We start from the raw sequence: 6850 nt of genomic DNA on the forward strand, positions 1-6850 counted from the left end.
AGAAACATTTACAACGATTAATGAAGAATCTGAGTAAAATTCTCAAACAGTGCATGAAACACACCTTAAATATTTGTAAGGCCACAAATATTTAAAGTTTGCTAAATTTTAATGTTTTCTGATCATTTTTTCTCTTCCAATTTGATCAAAAAGTATCTTTTTTCTCTCTCATTTAAACAAATGAACGTCCCTGCTGCACACGCTCAGAGTTTAACACGTTGCAGCCAAATCTTTTGTTTTAAAGTTGGAAAATCAAAAGTTTGAGCTCAGTGTTTCCTTATTCTTGTTGATGATTTGTTGCATTTCTAGTTTGGATTTATTGTTTCTCTCTACACATGGCACAGTCTGTTCACTGTCGCTTCCTGCTCCTTCTTTTGCTGTTATTTTTCAGACTGACTGGAAGACAGAAAATCGTAGGTCCATAGATTCCCTGCAGAGGTATCGATTAAGCTTTAGGCTGTACTTTTTTTTTCTAGAGGAAGGTAATCCAGATTATAAACATCAGACACTAATTCTGACTTGCAGTAAAACCGTCTGAACCTCAGATTTTACGATGTGTAAACTCTCAGGTGTACCCGAGAGACTGTGGTCAGAGTGTGATTTGTGGATTCGGAGAAGTCGGTACATCTTGGTTCTATTAAGTATCATAAAATTGCTGTATCAGCAGGTAGTGTTAGGCCACACCCCCAGCGAACACAGAAACTAAAGCCGTCTGCTGCTGTGGACGCAGAGTTACTCACCTCAAAGAATCAGGTTTGGGCGAAAGTCTGATTAGTTTCTGAATCTTTTTTTGTTCTCGTCCTTCATCCAACCAATGGTCAGTGTAGCACAGCGGTCGTGGTAGCAGCTGTGCTGAAGGCCGCAGCAAGCACTGGATCAGTGTTTGGATGATTGTTGGTGGTTCCCTGGAAATGAATCTCAGACTTCTGCAGAGTTGGCTGGTTGTGAGTGAATCATGTGAAAGGCTTTGGATGTGTTCCCATCACATGTACTGCAGTCATGTCTCTTCAGGTTTTATCGATAGTGATAATAAATCACATATTTGCTGAGAAGGGATTTCCGTCTGCTTTGAATATTACAATTCTCACTTTGGATGAGAAAATATTTCCTCTAAAGGAGGAAGAATCAAGAGCTCACAGGTGATCAGTCGATGCTGTCAGAGGTTAAATCAGGGACTTCTTTTTCTTTCTATGAAGGTCAGAGGTCACAGATGAGTGAAGCTTGAACCGTCTCTGCAGCTGAAAAGTGTTACATGATTGGATTTTCAGCTCTTTTTAATGACTCTACCATAATTCATGTTTTTCTTTTACTTGATTTTATTACCTCTGACTTAATTTGACTGAAGCAAATCTTAAAGTGGGGAAAAAAGAAATCATCACTCATAAATAAATATGCAGTCCTGTACCCAAATATCCAGAATATTCCTGTTATTCCTATTGATTGTCTGTCAACACTGATGTTTCTGCTCTGTATTAAACCACATTCACACTAACAGTAAACTACAGTAACTTACAGGTTCTTGTCTCGTGTATTCGGCTACAGCTGAATCGTTTCAGGCTTCTAACTTCTGTGAACCTTGTGTAGGTTTTTTGTTTTTTTCATACAAACTTAATTTTTGGTTCATTTTTAAATGAGACATGTTGAATAAATAAAATCTGATTAAATCTCACATTTTTTAAGCTTCTATTTGATCATTATTCTGTGCAAAAAGTAGAAAATCACAAAAGAAAACAGGATTTGGAGGCTCAGACCTGAGCTTCAGCTCGCAGCTGAATGCATGCAGCTCACCTGTCCACACCTGTTCATTCATATAACACTGACGAGACACAGCAGGAAACACTCTGTCACTGCGACTCGTGCACAACAACCTGCTCACATTATAAAATGTTTATATTGACTTAGATTGACTTGGTTAAATGCTGCCTGTATTCTAAAGCATCAGTGGTAGAACTGACTTATATGTGATGTTAGACAGTATTGATTGGAGCCATCAGTAAATGATGTAATGACACGTGGATTTTTAGATCGGGCGTCTGCAGTCACGTCTACAGTTGTTGTCTTTTCGTAATGAATGTATTGATTTCTGCTTCTGCTGACTGAGCTAATCTTTGACCCAGTTCTGATAGTGCAGATTGATTGGGAGGAAGAGGGTGATGAGGCGATGACTCAGGTTAGCTGAAGACAAAAGAATCAGCTCGTAGGTCGAGGATGTTGCTGCAGGGAGCAGGCGGTGAAACGTGGGGCCTGAAACAGGTTTTGAATGTTGAGTAATACGTCCTGTTTCTGCTCGTAAAGTCACCTCTGTCATGTTGTTGGGGCTTCTGAGGAGCTCTGTAAAACATGATTTGTCTTGACATAAAACCACCTTCTTAACCACTTTTGACGAGCCAATTAGGCGGATATTGTAACCTTTGTTCTGGCCTAATAATCCAGAAGGTTCTGAGAAACGTCTCTTGTCCTGCTGCCAAACTCTATTGTTCATGAGGGATATAGGATCTTTATTTTAACTGACACAGCTGAGAGGGAGGAACAGCCGTTTGATCCACATCACATGTTTTTACATGATAGAAGAAGAGCTCAGAGACACATTTATTGACTCTTTAATTCCTTTGCTGGAGCATTTTTTGGCCACTGGTCTGCCCAACAGGTGGAAACGTTTTATTACCAACCTCGATGTTAAAGAGCTGCCGTAGCGAATCTGCTCTACAAAGACTGAATTGGTTCACCAGCAGGTTGAGAACCATTAAATTTCCGGGGCTGAACTGAAATATTATCACACATTTGAGGTGCAGTCAGGAAAATGAAGGCTCATCTTCTTGTCCAGGTCAACATGATGTTCTTGTTCGGTTTAAAGAGCGTGGCTGCAAACACGTGTTCACAGACGTCTGTGGTAAAATGACCCTCAGCTCTGACCTCTGTGAACAGTTTCCTGCTCAGTTTTGGGATCAGTCACTCATTTCTGGTCATATTGAAGAAAACATGAAGCCCGTTCCCTGAAGTGATTCTGGCTTTCACAAAAGACGATTATCCAGAGACCAGTGGGGAACCTCACAGTGGTGATGTCCACCTTTAACAGGATTACTCGCTGCAACGATCGGCTTCTCCTACATTTTGATGCTAAACCAAATGAGCGCCCACTCGCTCTGGATGTTTGCAGGAGATGATTTGATTGGTTAATGGTAGCACTCAAATGTTTGAGTGAACGTAATTGGATTGGCTGACAGCTGTGGTCGCATTTGAAAAGTCTGACTTTTCAACTTTTCGGCAAAGCAAAGAGACAGATCCACAACCACAGGAGTCGCCCCCTGCTGGACATTCAGAGGAATGCAACCCTGAGAAACTGCTATATTGGCTTCTCTTTTTAGACACTTTTCGTTCCGACATTTTTCAGGCTGTTTAAGCTTTTTCAGCTCTTCTGGTTGTTTCCACTGTGGCTGCTCGTCTTAAACATGTTAAACCTGCAGCTGAATGCAGAGCTACAGATCGCTGCCTTTTCCCTTGGAGGAGCATCTGTGGTTAAAAAGTAAGAGCTCAAGTTTGTTTAGTCAAAGTTTATTTTGTTTAAGCACTGACACAAAACCAGTTTTGTAAAGGATACTGGACGGGTCCTCCATGTCTCTGTTCAATCGCTGTTTTGATTAGACTACATCACCACACCTGTGTGCAACAAAACGACATTTTCGTTTTCATTTTCTGGTATGCTGCAGATGATAATGGTTTAATGCAAACTGTGAAGAGGTGGAGATGTGATCAACGGAAGAAGTCAGAATGAATTGTTCTCACCAAAGGGAGATTGTTCTCTGACCATAAATATTTCCTGTTGCAGTCAGCATGTTGGTGTTTTCACAGCTTTAGAGCTGGATGGCCAGAAACTGTGAAACAATAACTCAGTTAAAACTCAGTCAGTGAAAGTTATGCCATGTGTGATATCCTTGGAAGCAGGAAATGCACCTGAGCAGTTTCTTTGTGATTGTGCATGATGATGCTGTCGAGGCCATTGAAGGAAAAGACTGTATTAATATCATTTTCCATGTTTCACAGCTCGCTGAGCTCAGCAGCCTGTTTAAGAGTTTATGCTACAATCCCTCACCTCGATACAGCATCTCTGGATCATCCCTATGAAGCTTATGAGACTATTAGGATTACTAAATATATTTATATACTGCAGTACTCCTCAGCTCAATCACAAAGTAATCTAGTATCCACAAGTTCAGTCCCAGTAGGAATTGCTAACAGCTAATTCAGCATGCATTTATTGTTGATGGAACATGAACAGATTCAAGCTAAAAACATGCGACTGAACTTTCAGCCTCTACAGCAACACTTCTTGTTTACATCCTCCAAAATCTCCAGATTCTAGGAATCACCACATTCCAGGTGGAAGTGTGACTGTGACTATTTACTGACTGTAAATAAATCCAAATAACTGGATTTTGTGTGCATATTGTTGCAAAGTGCGCTGCTACATGAGAAAACCAGCTCTGATTGTTACAAAAGGAAGTCATCTGATAAGCTGCAAACACGCCTGCTGCCAAAGCTCCAGCTTCAATAATAACTGGATTCCAGAAGAACAACAACAGCTGGTAAATCTGGAAATGCATCTTCACCATCAACACAACCTGCATCTGTATGTGAACCAGCATCAGCTTCACACTCCTTGTTGAATGTGTTGATAATGTTATAATGGCTCCATAAAGCAGGAGGATTATTGGTGTAAATGTAATATTGTGTGGAGGATGTTTAGGTTTGTAATGTGGAAGCTTTGCTTTTATTTTCAGCGTGTGAGTGTGTTTGTGTACCTGCAGCCATTATTGTTGTTAACATGAGAGATTAGCCTCTGAGATTGGGTCAGTTAAATAATGAAAACATTGATTGTTTGTGTGATTCTGGAGGATGGATTATTTTAAGGAGGCTGAATGATGCTGTGTGTGTGTTTTTGTCTCTTTCTGTCACAGTGTGTGTGTGCTGTGCATTGAAAGGCTCTCAGGTTGGCTCCAGCACAAACACAACGTTGTTGCCCTGGTTTGCGTTCTTAGGAAGATGAAACTTGAGTAAGATGGACAAAAAGTGAAAGAATACAGGCCACAGTGGAGACGAGAGCTGGACTGAAGCCTTTCTCCAGGGTGAAGTTGCCCAATAGAAACTTGGAGCTGAATACTCAGCTAAAGTGTGGCAGAAGAGTCGCCCTCTGCAGTGCTTCTGTTTGCACAGAATAATTCATGTTAGAAGCTGATAGACGAACCCAAAGTGCCGTATAGAAATGCAAACAGGCGCTTTGCTCTGAGAACCCAAACCAGCTGTTGTTTGTGAAATTGGCTGAGCGTTTAGGGAGTGCCTGAGAGCATGAGGATGGAATAGATGTTTGTATCTGTGTGTGCCTGTTTGTCTGTGTCTATATGTCAGGTTGGGTATCAGACGCCACCTCTCTGGGGACATCTCAGGCCCTCCAAGGTTTGGAGGCCCATCTCCCCCCACCACTTCCCCTGCCGGTGGCAGACGCCCTCAGACATCGGTGCGTTGGTGGTTCTTTGTGTCCGGGGGTGGGCGCTGAAGCGAGATCGATCAACTGGAGACCAGACAACAAACGACGGAGGCACCAGACGAATGCAATCAAACGATGAGTTTATTAACACAGGAGAGGCAACATCTGCATATGTCTTCCTCTGACAAAAATTCATCAAAAACTGGTTTTATACCATAGAACATTAACGCCCACACATATACGTCAATACAAGTCAAAAATACATAGTTGACAGACATGAGCGCATCTTATACATTTTCAGTCATATAACTTCTCTTTTCTATAACACCTGCCTTTAAGGTAATAACTTCAAGCTTCGGGATCGTTAAAAGCTAATAATTGACCCTCGTCACCAATCACTAAGTAAACTGAATTGGCGCAGGTCTCAAACGAGAGCAGAAGACACTTGGGCCTTCGCTCAGGCCTGCTACTAGATTTATGTGTATTGTAAGCATGCATGCAATTAACCTGCTATGTTCTCATCTTCCCTCAACATGTATCACCTGGACACTCTCACCAGTGAAGCTTAAAACCCTCTTGGATGGAACATCAACTCTAAACAAGCACAGTTATGCAATGTGTATAAAATAAACTCAACCTGTGAATAAAAAGGTCACTGTAATAACAAACATCTTCAATGCATTATGAACCCCATAAGAAATATTACTGATAAAATAATACTGTAGAACATGTTATTAATGCATTTATCATAAGGCAGATTATACGGTTACAATAAAAGAATCTCTGAATCCCAACAGCGCCCAGGTACCCACCGGCTCACTCCTTGGCGGCTGCTTATCGGGGCCTGGAGCCTGGGGCTCGCTCGGGCCACTTCGGGGATGGGGTGCCCTCGGCCTCTTGGCCGGGCTCGGTCACTCAGGCACAGCTGGCTGCCGGCGGAGCTCACGGGCACGTCACTACCCCCCTGGCTTCTGCTCCGCGGCTGCTGAGTGACCCCTCATCTGGGACTCTCCTCAGCTCTTTCTGGGATAGTGGCGCGGCTGCCCTCTGTTGGTCTTCCTTGGTCTCGTGTGTTCTGGGGCCTCTGGATGTCTGGAGTTTTGATCTCCTGGAGGACGGGCAGTGGCCCCCCACACCCTCTAGCAGATCATTACATGAAGGAACCTTTTAAAAACAAGCGCATTCATGCTCACAGGTGTACACACGGGTGATCACACACAAACTACACCCTTTTTGGCTCCTACCTCAAAGCACACTGTGCGCTGTCGATCTCACGTGCTGCACAATAATGTCTAACATTTAGTATTTACTGTCATATTCCCATATATCATTGTGATCTTGTTTATTACTCTCGTTTCTTCTGCTTGC

The 6850-nt window shown here is 42.4% G+C and overlaps 1 long non-coding RNA gene across 1 annotated transcript; it reads left to right on the forward strand.

The window, feature by feature from the left end:
• The first annotated feature begins 3831 nt into the window (after positions 1 to 3831).
• Positions 3832 to 5155, forward strand: LOC112845311 (uncharacterized). Its single transcript, XR_003218119.1, has 2 exons — positions 3832 to 4583; positions 4956 to 5155. It is a non-coding gene; the product is annotated as an uncharacterized LOC112845311 (long non-coding RNA).
• The last annotated feature ends 1695 nt before the right edge of the window (positions 5156 to 6850 follow it).

Source organism: Oreochromis niloticus, unplaced genomic scaffold (assembly GCF_001858045.2).
Source record: "Oreochromis niloticus isolate F11D_XX unplaced genomic scaffold, O_niloticus_UMD_NMBU tig00006658_pilon, whole genome shotgun sequence".
NCBI classification, from domain to species: Eukaryota; Metazoa; Chordata; class Actinopteri; order Cichliformes; family Cichlidae; genus Oreochromis; species Oreochromis niloticus.